The sequence below is a fragment of the Chamaea fasciata genome, unplaced genomic scaffold (genome assembly GCF_029207755.1).
Source record: "Chamaea fasciata isolate MVZ Bird 193981 ecotype frontalis unplaced genomic scaffold, bChaFas1.0.hap1 SCAF_19, whole genome shotgun sequence".
NCBI classification, from domain to species: domain Eukaryota; kingdom Metazoa; phylum Chordata; class Aves; order Passeriformes; family Sylviidae; genus Chamaea; species Chamaea fasciata.
Genome location: NW_027094104.1, coordinates 4,769,039 through 4,781,620, shown reverse-complemented (window position 1 = coordinate 4,781,620; position 12,582 = coordinate 4,769,039). Strand labels below are relative to the sequence as shown.

At 53.4% G+C, this 12,582-nt stretch overlaps 1 protein-coding gene across 3 annotated transcripts in view; it reads left to right on the top strand.

The window, feature by feature from the left end:
• SLC39A11 (solute carrier family 39 member 11) overlaps positions 1 to 12,582 on the top strand; it is a 63,328-nt gene that overhangs the window by 25,197 nt on the left and 25,549 nt on the right. The gene's annotated exons all lie outside the window — the stretch shown is intronic.

Here is a 12,582-nt window from a genome sequence, read left to right as displayed (position 1 = left end):
TTTTTTTTTTTTTTTTTTTTTTGTAAAAAGTGGTGTTTTCCCAACTGAAGTGGCTGCTGTTGAGGTCAGTGAACACAACAACGTGTGCTGCTGCTGGGGGGGACGGTGGCACAGGCAGGTGTGGCACCCACAAGTGCCACCAAGCCCTCCAGAAACCCCTCCTGATTTTGGGAGGTCAGAGGGAGGAACCTCTCCAGGGATGTGTCTGCATGTGGCTTTTCATCTTCTTTTTCCTGCCAGAGTCAGGATTAAATGCTCGAGATGATGTTTCTTGTTTGGACTCAGGTGTTTTATTAATTCTAATCTCTGTTACAGTCTCACAAACAGTGAGTTCTACAGCACTTCTGACTAACAAACTGGAAATGGAGCTCCATCTCTCTCTCTAAAGGGCCTTTTAAGCACAAATTGTCCAATTAAGAAGTGACACCTCAATTATTTTCACTTTTAACCCAACAACCAACCATCCGTGGCCCCCAATGTGGATTTTTCCACCCAATTACAAAACCCCACCCAGACCCGTGAAGGAGAAGGTGAAAAAGAAGGACTCGGCCTCTGCCCTGAATCCCCCATCTTGCTTTCTCGATACATTACTGTATTCTAAACCCTTAAACTCTGAGCTTTCCACCCTGTGACATCACACACTTCCATTCAAACCACACTCCCATAATTCCAGTTCTGTTCTTTAATTTTGGGAGCCTTTTCCACGGCCTCAGGTCAATGCAGTGTTTGCCTGGGGGTCAGAGCCTGAATTCAGAAAGTGAAATTCTCAGTGCCCAGGGTTCCAACATCTCCATCCAACCTCTGCCCTGCCAGGCTGGTTTGGCAGCAGCTGAAGGCTGAATTCCTGCCCCAGCCCCTCTGCAGAGGCTGGGAGTGGGATTAGCACCAGCAAATCTTGGGAGAAACTCCAGTGCAGCTGCTCTGGGGAAACCCTGGAATTTCAGGGTTTATTAAACCAAAGCAACAGTCGTTTTTTGCTGCAGCCCCTGGAGTGGAGCTTGGGTTGGCTCCATTCAGCCAGCGCAGGAATTCATTTATTTGCTGGAGCTGCTTCTGCAGCTGGGTGGGAATGGGAATCATTTGGAATCACCATGAGGAAGGTTTGGAGGAGTGGGATGAGGAGCAGGAGCTGTGAAGGGTGGGGAGGCCAGCAGCCCTGCTCTGAGGGCAAAAAAAAGGATATTCCCCAGATTCCAGCTCAACAGCCGTTGTAAGGACAGTGGGGTGTGTGAAAACCCCAGTGTGCGTGCAGAGGGACTGTGGGTGCGGGGTGTGGGGTGGGAGATGGGCTGGCAGCGACCCCAAAACGGAGCTGTGGGGCACTGAGGTGGCCCTGGGGTGCTGGCTCAGTGTGGGGCAGTTTGACCGTGTCCTGCAGACAGAAATAGGAATATTTAAGAACACAGTAGTGGTCTGCCTGGTTCTGAGCCCTCTGCAGGTGTCCTGTTCCCTTCCCTGCAGTGTCACCCCAAGGGACGGGTTTAGGTCCAAAAAAACCACAGCTGCTTTGGGATTTTGACTCCTTCCCCTGTGCCTGGTGCTGGTTTGGGTCCTGGGACCACCCTGGCTCTGCTTCTGCTTCCTCAGCTCTGAGCACCCCCAAACCTCCTCAGCCTCGGGGACACAGAGGGGTTTGGGGGCTTTTATTCCCAACAGCACCGAGGTTTTGGCAAGGCTGCACAAAGGGCTCCTGAGCTGCTGGGCCCCCCCTGCCAGCCCTGGGCTCTGTATGGGGCTGGGAAAACGGATGGATTTCCCTCTGCCCTGGGAAAATGATAAATTCCCGTCTTGGCTGGGGTTTGGGGTGAGGTCTCCCAGTGGGTTGTGCTCTGACACACCAGTTTAACTCCAGTTGGAGCCAGAGCTGGGGGCCAGTGACTGGGAGCTCTGGGGCAGAGCTCATCTTCCCTGGAGCTAGGATCCTTTTTCCTCCTGTGGGAACTGGGATCCTTTTTCTTTCTCCCTGGAGCTGTGATCCTTTTTCCTCCTGCAGGATCTGGGACTCTTTTTCTTTCTCCCTGGAGCTGGGATCCTTTTTCCTCCTGCAGCAGCAGGTTCCCTCTCCCGGAGTGGCTGCTCTGATGTGATTTGTGCTGTGATTTCCTTCCCCTCTGATTTCCCATTCCACACATTTTCCCTTGCAGCTCCCGGTGCCCTGAGCACGTTGTTCACGGCTCTTTCATGGCCTTGCACGTGGTATATGGCACAGGATGATGGAATATGCCTTTTCCCTCAAAATCAATGGGTCAGTTCCTCCCCGCTCCCAGCAGGAAGCTCTCCCAGATACAAGTATTGATTGTGGAGCTAAAAGCCATGGGTAGATCATAATTGCCCTTTAAATCAGTGGGGTTGGGGGGTTTGCACCATAATTGCTCTTTAATTCAGTGGGGCTGGGGGGTTTAGGGTCTAATTGTTCTTTAATTCAGTGGGGCTCATGGATTTGTGCTTGAATTGCTCTTTAAATCAGTGGGGCTGGGGGGTTTGCACTGAAATTCTTCTTTAATTCAGTGGGGCTGGGGGGGGGAGTTTCACTGAAATTCCTCTTTAATTCAATGGGGTTGTGGGGTTTGCACTGAAATTCTTTAATTCAGTGGGGCTGGGGTTAGGGTTAGGGTTAAAACCTGCAGAGCTGAGGGGTGCCCTGGGATGGGGCTGCCCCTTGGATTAGGATATTTAAGGATATGCCAACGGGCACATCTGAGCTCAGATAATGTTTTGGAGGAGCCTCTGCTGTGGGACATCCTGCGGGATGGAGCTGTTGAGCCACAGAAGATGTCTGATGCAGAATGGGAATTTTAGGGCCATTCCAAATCAACCTTTTTTTTTTTTTTTTTTTTTTCTGGGAAAAAAACCCCAAAACCCCAGGTTGCTTTTCCCAGGCTGTTTTTTCCCCAAGTTTCTCCTGGCTCAGGGGAGGTTGGTGGTGCCTGCTGGGTCAGCAGTGTGTCTGCAGCCTCCTGAGCTGTGCAGGGTGTGAAATCCCCCCCAGGGCTGGCTCTGGACACTGGAGCAGGAGGCTCCACACACTCCCAGGAGGATTTTTCCCTCTGTGAGGGGCAGAGGCGACGAGGGCTCAGCTCTGAGCACACCAAGGCTGTGCTTGAGGCTTTGTTGGCCTCTTCAGTGGATTGTTCTCATTTATTTCATTTCTGCAGTGGGATGATTTCCTCTGGATTTCCAGCCAAGGAGGGAGCTCCTCCTGGCTCAGATCATCCCCCCCCTTCATCCTCCTTCCCTTTTGTGGCTCTGGAGCAGCTGCTCTGCCTCCAATCTGCTGCTGCAGCATCCCAGAGCCGTGCAGGGCTCCCGGGGGACACGGATCAAACGGGTTTTGTGCTGGGGGTGGGAGTGGGGGGCTGGGGGAGCCCCTTGCCCGGGCTCGTGGCACATCCCTGCCTCAAATCCCGCTTTGTGCAGCCCCCGGGAGAGGTGTTGGATAAATAACCCCCGTTAGAGAGGAGCTTTCTGCCTTCTCAAATGAGTCTTGCTGCCCAGCTGAGCTGCTCAGAGATGCTGCCCATCACAGCACATCCCTCGGGGGGCCGGGAATGAACTTGGATTTCAGCCCAACGCGGGCCGAGCTCCGCTCAGCCGAACTGGGGGGGATTTCTGGGGCTCCTGCTCGTTTTCCCCTCCATTTCATGCCTGGAATGGGAATTGCACGGGGCCGGGCCGGGGGAAGTGGGGCTGGGCCCCTTTGGAGGCTGCATTTGGGGTTGGAGGAGGAGTTGCCGCAGCAGAGATCTCCTGTTGTGCTCTTCCAAGCTCCTTCATCAGGGGCGCTGCCGTGATGGGGATGTGGCCCCTGAGTGTCCCCATCACCTGGGCATGGCACCGGTGGCCTCGGGCTGCCTGCAGGGGGGAGGTGACAGCAGGGTTTGTGCTCAGCTCCTCGGGCCCTCCACGGGAATATGGCTTGGATTTTTATGTTTTAATTTTTTATTTTTATCCTATTGTTTATTTTTTATTTTATTTTGATTCTGGGTTTTGTTTTAATTTTTTAAAATTTACATTTTTATTTTAATTTTTATTTGATTTTTTTTTGATCCTTGTTTTTATTTAGATTTTTTAAAAAATTTATATTAAAATTTTTATTTTATTTTTATTTTAATATGTTAAAATCCTTCTTTCTATTTAATTTAAAATATTTATTTATTAATTTTAATCTTGGTTTTTACATTTTTATGTTTATTTATTTATTTTGATTATTATTCTATTTTTTTAAATTATTCTTACTTTAATTTTGATTTTTTTTGATTTTCCAAGCCCTGCCGCTTTCTCATCTGTATTCTCGTCAGCCTCAAGCAGACCTCCTTATCTCAGAACCCACGTTATCTGCAGCGCCCAGAGCTGAGCGGGTCCCTGCTGGGATCCACCCGGGGCTCCCCCCAGGTCCCCGTTTCACCCTCCTGGGTGATGCTCAACCATCAAACCCCAACCCCGGGGCCCTCTGGGGAGGGATTGCTTCCCTTCACGGGCCTGGGATGGATCTGAGGCACCAGATGGTGTGAGCTGCCTGAAAGTCAGGATGAATTCCCAATTAAATGTAATTAAAACGGGGCTGATTCATTTCTTTGGCTGCCAAGGGGCGTCGCTTCCCTTTGAGCCGGGGGCTGGGCCCTGGTGCCTTCCCTGCTCCCCGGGGCTGGGGGGGAATTCACGGCGGCCGCGGGAGATGTTGGGATTTCACATTAACCGTGCAAATGTTTGGGGGGCTCTTTCCAGCCCCAGATCCCTCCCCAGGGTGGGAATGGGGGCAGTGCCCGGAGTCCCATCCCGCGGAGACGCAGGTTGGGGAATTTGGTTCTGTTGGAAATGGGGCTCGGGGCAAGCTGGGATAAGGAGAAATTCCCTGCCCGTGGCGGTGGGGTGGATCTGGACGAGCTGAAAGGTCTCTCCCAGCCCATGCCGTGATTCCATCCTTTCCCAGGTGGATCTCAGCAGCTTTCCCACAGGGCAGGGAGGTGGCTCGGGGGTACTGGCTGTGCCCAGGGTGCCAAACCCCTCCAAAATCTCCTTTCTTTCCTGCCCCCTGTCAGTGCTTTCCTGCTTTGGGAGTGTCAGGCGCCTCCACATCCCGTGTGCAGGGGTCAGGGATGGCAGCAGGAGCACCCCGGGGTGCTGACTGCCCAGGGCTTTTCCATGGAAAAAAGGGATTTCAGCTGGCTGAAGTGATCCTTTATGGCAACACACGAGGCAAGTGGAAAGAAGGAGGATTTTTTGTTCCCTGTGTGTTTCCCAGCTGAGTCATTCCTGCTTTCCCACCTCAGGCTCAGGGACATCCATTTGCCTTGGAATCTGAGGAGAAAAAAGAACCCGGCTCCTTCTGCCCTAAACCCCAGGGCTGATTCAGATCCCGGGTTTTTTATGGGATGGATTTTGGGGTGATGTTTGCTGCCCTCCTCCAGCTCCGAGGCTGTGCCTGGAGCAGCCCCTGGGATTATTTGGGATTTGGGATGGGTGTGAGGATGATGCTAGGCATGGTTTGTGTCCCCTCTGTGGGGACAGGCTGTGGCATGTCCTTCCTGCAGGGCTGGAGTGAGGGAATGCTGCTGGAGCCATCCTGGATTTGTGGGCTGGAGCCACAGCCCGAGTCAAGAGTTCTCATTTCAGAGCTGCTCATCCCAGATCCAGAGATCAGAGCTGAGGGAAGGAAAAATCCCAGGCCCTGAGCCTGAACCTTGTCTTCCCAAATCCTCCCTTTGGCCACGTCACTCCCAGCCCTGGCTTGGCTTCCCTGCTTTTATCCCCAAAATAGGAACATGAAATATTGAACAGGGCTGGAGAGAGCAGCACTCGGAATAAAACTGGGATCCTGTCAGGAATGTGGGAAGCGGCTCCTGCTCGGCCAGCAGGGCTCTCTGTAAACCCATTTCCCCCCCTGCCGGTGTTTTCCTGCCGCAGGTTTTTCCTCAGGTGGGAGGTGGGGAATCTCCTGCTCTCCTCCCCGTGGGGTTTGTTGGGATCCAGCCCCTCTGTGGGGGATTCAGGGATGTGGCTGCTTAAATATCCCATGGGAGGGATTTGTTGGGATCCCAGCAAATCCCTTGGAAATCGAGTTGGTGTGCGAACAGAAGATCCCGTTGTTCTGCTGGGATGTGATCCCTTGTGGATCCAGGGGGTGTGGGGGGGGTTCCCTCAGGGGGTGTGGTGCCCCCAGGGTGTCCCAATCCCACCTGCCTGCATGATGGATTGTGCTCCTGGAAGCAGCCTCGTGCTGCTTTGGTTATTCCTGGAGAACAGGCAAAAAAATCCAATCTGTTTGTCCCTCCAGAGGGAGCCGGGATTGATTTTGTGAGTCCAGGGGCTGAGAACAAAGGAGCACTTTATTTATTTTCCTCAGAAATCGATTCCTTATTTTATTTTTCCAGCTCTGAGAGGGGCCCCTTTTCCCAGGTGTGTGCTGGGCCCTGGCCTGGGAATTCAGTGCTGTTTCCCTGTGCTGGGTGGGGGATGAGGGTCTGGGAATTCCAGATGTGTCTCTCCAGATGTGGATTTATCCCAGAGCACTGGGAGCTGCTGAGCAGCAAATGCAGCCTGGGACTGCAGGAATTCCTTCTAGGAATTGGCTTGTAAGAAGCTGGTGTGCAGGGAGAAGGAGTTTTTAATTGTCAGAGGGCAGGGATGGGTGGGATATTGGGAAGGAATTCCTGGCTGGGAGGGTGGGGAGGCCCTGGGAAAGAATTCCCAGAGCAGCTGTGGCTGCCCCTGGATCCCTGGCAGTGTCCAAGGCCAGGTTGGACGAGGCTTGGAGCAGCCTGGGATAGCAGGAGGTGTCTCTGTGGAGCTGGATGGGCTTTGAGGTCCCTTCCCACCCAAATCATTCCGTCATTATGGGCACCGCTCCACTGGTCGCTTCCACCTCTACTTCAACCTCTGTGATCTAACGCTTTCATTAGTTTATTTTCATTTTTTAAAATGAATTTAGTTACCGTGCAGAGAGAGATTTTCCAGCTGAATCCAACGTTATCATCCCAGCCTGGTGCTCCAGTCCCACTTTCCTTTCCAAGTGGGGATGCTGAGGCGGAGGTTTTCCCGGCTAGCCTCCCTGTCTCCGATCCCTCTCCCATCAGGAGCTGCTCCCTGCCAAGGCTGGCAGCGTGGCTCAGCCCTCGGAAATGAAGTGATTCAATTAACTGGGATGTGTAAAAATTCAGCATCAAGTGACTCAGCCGAGCTGCTGCATCTGCTGGGAACTCTTTCAGGAGCTCTTGGAAGGGAGCAGGAATTCGTTTTGCTTAAAAGGACCTGGTGCATGTAATGACATTGGACGTGGTGCCCCGAGGAATTAATCCTGAAACACGGGGCTGGGAGGTCGGGGAGGGTTTGGGAATTAATCCTGAGAGCTGCCGGCCCCTCAGGGACCAGCGGCACCTCGGCTGAGCCACGTTGTTGTCACCTCGTGCTGTGTCACCTCCTGGGTGTGGGTCCTGCACTGGGAGCAGCCCTGGAGCTCCTGTGCGCTGCCAGGGAAATTCCCCCCACCCAGTAGGAAGGGGCTGGAAGATTTTCGGGCTCTTTTCGGGCTGGACTGTTCCCGGAGCGATGTTTGAGGTGGGATTTGGGTGTCGTGCTCCAAGCGGCTGTTGAGGAATTTGGGCATTGGGCTCTAAATGATTTTTTGAGGAGGAATTTGGGTGCTGGGCTCTGGTTGGTGTTTGGGGTGGGATTGGGGTGTTGGGCTCTGGTTGGGGTTTGAGGAGGGATTTGTGGGTCAAACTCTGAGTGGTTTTTTGAGGTGGGATTTGGGTGTTGAGCTCTAAGTGCCGTTCAGGAGGGATTTGGCGCTGGGTGATGTTTCAGAAGGGGTTTGGGTGGTGAGCTCTGAGTGGTTTTTTGAGGTGGGATTTGGGTTTTGAGCCCCGAGTGTGACTCAGGAGGGATTTGGGTGTGGATGTCTCCGTGTTTGGTGGCCCCGGCTGGGTGCAGGAGGGAGCTGATGGTGCTGCTGGCACAGTCCAGGCTGGTGCTCCAGCACCCTCCCAGCTCCAGGCAGACCCCAGGGGTAATCCATGGGAGCAAGAGGGAGTCAGTCACTCCTGCTGAAGGGAACAGCCTGTTCTGAGAGCTGCTGGCTGGATGGAGGCCCCCAACAAACCCCGAGCCTGCTTCTCTCCCTCTGAAAGCCTCAGCACAGGCGGGCGCCTCTTGGATCGGCCAGAAACGTCGGAAAAGGAGTTTGTTCCGTGTGGGGGCTGCAGGGTGGGGCTCCAGTCGCCCAGGGGGGTCCTGGCTGTCCCATTCTCACTCAATCCCAGGCCTCTGGAGCATGGGAAGCCTGTGCTCTCTGCTCAAGCACCCCGAGCAGTAAATAAAAGCTATTTTTAAAAAGAAATCCTTATTTTGACCATAGTTGGGCAGCTCCAGGGAGCCTCTTTTCCAGCATTTTTTGTTGTGCGAGTGTAAACTTCCCAAGAATTGGGTTTGCCCAGCTTTGGGGGGGCTCATTCCCCGCTTTTTTTTTTTTTTTTTCCCCCTGGCAGATTTATTTCCAGCTCTGTCAGACCCGCCGGAGGCGTGGATCCCAGGATTTCACCTGCCTGGGATGCAGCTTTCCCTGTACCTGGCAGCCATCCCCCCCTGAGATGTGCTGTGCTTAATTACTGGCAGTAATTAAAACCTCTTCTGGAGGTGGGAGATAAGAGCAGCGTTCCCTGGGTGGCAGCAGATGCTCCCTAACACCCATCTGCTCGTCGGCATCCAGGCCCTTCTGTGCTCCCTGGAATGTGGGAAAAGGGTGAGGAAAACAAGGCTGTGGGGAAGGCTGGAGGAGGAGATGCCAGCAGGGAATGGCTTTGGCTGCTGAGGGGCACTGGGAGAGCAGTGGCACTGATGGCTTCAGCCCCGGGAGCTGCCAGAATTCCTCGGGAAAAGCCTTGAAAACAGGGAAAGCATGGCTGAAATCCTTGGGAAAAGCCTTTAAACAGGGAAAAGCTGAGGGAAGGGAGAAGTGGAATCCTTGGAAAAAGCCTTAAAACGGGAAAGCTGAGGGAAGGGAGAGGTGGAATCCTTGGAAAAAGCTTTTAAAACAGGGAAAAGCTGAGGAAAGGCAAGGCTGGAATCCTTGGAAAAAGCCTTAAACAGGAGAAGCTGAGGGAAGACAAGGCTGGAATCCTTGGAAAAAGCCTTTAAAACAGGGAAAAGCTGAGGGAAGGCATAGCTCAATTCTTTGGGAAAAGCCTTTAAAAAACAGAAAGAGCTGAGGGATGGCACAGGTGGAATCCTTGGAAAGAGCTTTTAACCAGGGAAAGCTGAGGGAAGACATGTCTGGAATCCTTAGAAAGAGCTTTTAATCCAGGAAAAGCTGAGGGAACACGAGGCTGGGGTCCTCGGGAAGCAGAGCGTGCTGTGCCGTGGTCTGGGGCGCTTCTGGCATCCCGTGGGGCTCCAATTCCCGAGCCTCTGGATTTTGATCCAGTTTCTCATCTGGAGCTCCCTCATGGACCAAAAAAGCAGGAAAAGGAAAGGGAAAAGGCTCTCATCCAGGCTCTCTGTGGATCCCTGGAGATGTTTCACCTCCCTGGCAGAGATCCCTGTGTGCCGCAGCAGGAGCCGGAGCCCAGGGGGATGAATCCCCATTCCCTCCTGCTGCCCTGAGCTAATGGGGCGTCCAGGGTTTGTGCAGGGGCGCCGAGCACAGGGCTGGGATCGTCTGTGCAGCCTTTGGGAACTGGGAGAGATTTTTCCAAGTGGTTCTGGTTGATCTCAGCCGTTAGGGGTGAGGATTTCACTGCAATTCCTCTGTGTGGCTGGGGAAGGGCTGCCAGCTCCTGGTGTCGGCGTTTCCTTTGGGAAATTGTTCCTTCTCCCCTTCCCCGTGCCCAGACAAGGCTCAGTCCAGGCTGTCCAACTCTGCTGCTTTTTCTGGGACAGCAGGAACCCAGAATTCCAGCTGCAGGGAATCAGGAGGGCGCTGTGGGGCTCGGAAGGGAATTTGGAGCAGCTTTTTTTGCTGCTCTGCCGCTCCCTCCAGGTGATGCCTGCCCCGGTGGAATGAGAATTACACAACAGGAGAACATCTGAGGCTGTTCTGCCTTTCCTGTGTTCCTCAACACCGAATAATTCCCACAAACAGCCAGGGAGCAGCAGTTAATTAGGGATTTTAATGAGTCTGTGGTGCACCCGTGCTTGGTGCTGCCTGTCCTCCCCTTCTCCCACGGCTCGGAGATGGGAGCTGACAAATCTGGACAGGGGAGCCAGCTCAGCTGGAGGAAGAATCCCCGGAGTCCCCAAGCCTGGAGGTCTCTGCAGAGCCCTTCCTTGTTGGAAGGATGGGATGGGGGAAAGCTGGAGTTTGGAGCTGGGAATGCTTTTCCCCTCCAGCTTCCAAGGGGAGCTCCAGATTGTCCTGGGTGAGTTTCTCCCAGTGTGGAGAGAGGAGGTGTGGGGATGCTGCCTGCAGAAGGAGCCTGTGCCCCCCCGGGATGCCTGCAGGGGTTTTGCAGCTAAGCCGGGACTAAAACCGGTCCTAAACCCCCTGAGAGGGGCTCCAAAGCTGTGCCAGGGGAGTCTGGGCAGCCCCACAGCACTCTGAACTCCAGCGCTTAGGAGAGGTTAAAGCCAGGCCTAAGTGGTGAGGAGGAGAAGGGCTCTGGAAAACCAGAGGGCTGCACGTGTTTGGATTTGGGAGCTGAGGGAGGGCAGGAGCGGGGCTTTGGAGCGCAGAGTCAACAGAGCCTCGGTGTGTTTGTGCACCAAAGCCGAGCTCACGGCTAATGCAAACAGTTTTCATTAAGAAATAATCAAAAATAAAAAGCCATTTCACATGCTGATAAGGAGCCAGTCAGTTTTTTTTTTTCACTTCAGCAGCAGTTTAAGCCGCGCTCAAAGCCATTTATCTTTTCTCCAGCGCTGGCTGCAGAGGATATGAAAAATGCAGCAGGCTGCACATATGTAATTAAACTTTTGGCAGAATCTTTGCCCCGCAGCTTTACTAAGAAATTCAATAATGATAAATCGAGTGGAATATCTAAAGGACTTTTTGTGAACAAGATTTAAAATAATGTCTGTGGCACGGGGAGTTATTTGCCACCTAATTGTCTTGGCACGGCTGTGGGAGCAGCCTGTCTGTGGTGTCAGCTCTTCTTTACAGCCCGGCCCTTGTTCCGCTCTTATCTCCGCTCCAATTTGCCATTGAGGCTTTCCTGATCCGCAGCCAAGCCCGTGCTTATCCCTAATGACTGTTTTGTTCCCCCAGCCCGGCGTTTCCAGCTGGGAATGCTCCTGGGTGCGAGGCTGGCCCGAGCTGGCAGCGGTGGCATCACTGCTCTGTAATTATCCCGTCCTTTTTATCCCTTTTATCCTCTTTTCCAGCAGGACTTGGAAGTAGAGCCCATCCCTTGAGCGGGCTCTGTGTGTGACACTCCTCTGAAAACGATGCCGGGATTTTCTCCCTGCTTTTGGTGTTGCTGCCTTTATCCCCGGCTAATCCCGGGATCATTTATGGGAGAGGTGATTTGGTGTTCGAACTCTCCCTCCCACCCCCTCCTCGGCACGTTCCCGGGAAAAGCCGCGCCGATTCTTTTTCATTTCCACAGGTTTTCCCTGTTTTCCTCACCCCCGTGGCGTTCCCCCATCCTTTGTCACCACTGGCCTTGGACGGGCTTCAGATCTCCTCGGAAAAGGGAAATTTTTCATCATTTCCCCCGCCAGTAGGACCGGGCAGACTAATTAAAAATAAAATATAGAATATAAAACATAGACGATAAAATATATAAGAGTGTAAAATATAAAATATAAAAATATAAAATATAAATTAATCAGTTATGAGGTATCTGATAGAAATGAGCTGGGCCTGAGCACCTGAGGAGGTGGCAGTGAGGTGACAGAGCTGGGCTGGGCTTTGTTTTTTTGTTGCTTGTGGCTTCAGACTGAAAGAGAGGAGGATCTGATGGGATATTGGGAAGGAATTCCTGGCTGGGAGGGTGGGGAGGCCCTGGAAAAGAATTCCCAGAGGAGCTGCGGCTGCCCCTGGATCCCTGGCAGTGTCCAAGGCCACTGGGACAGCGGGAGGTGTCCCTGCCCATGGCAGTGGTGACACTGGATGAGCTCTGAGGACCCTTCCCCCCAAACCATTCCATAATTCCATGAAAATCTGCCCTGGCTGTTGTGGTGTTTTGTGGAGCACTTGGAGCTTTCTGGGGTCACTCGAAGGTGACTTTTTGTCTCCCCAGAACCCCTTTATCCCCTGCCTGGAAGGGCTCGGGTGCCAGAGGGGGATTCCTGCCCCACTCCAGCCTGGTCCCCCATGGAAACTGCAGCTCCACAGGGATCTGTGGGGCTTTGCTGACCCCGTGTCCGTGTTCTGTCTGGTCTGTGGGTCAGCCTGGGCAGGGTCAGCTCAGGACAGGGCTGGCTGTGGGGACAGGGGACAGTGCCAAGCACTGAAATGACCCCCGAGGTGGCTGCAGCCGTGGCTGCCCCGTGCCAGCGTTCCCACAGTGCCTTGGCCAGGCTGCTCCTCCCTGGAATCTGTTTGTCCGTGTCCTGCTTCAAACAAAACATTTATCCTTGTCCCCGAGGGCAGAGCTGAGGCTCTGCTACCAAACGTCACAGCCCGGGCTGGCGTTTGGGGACAGTGAC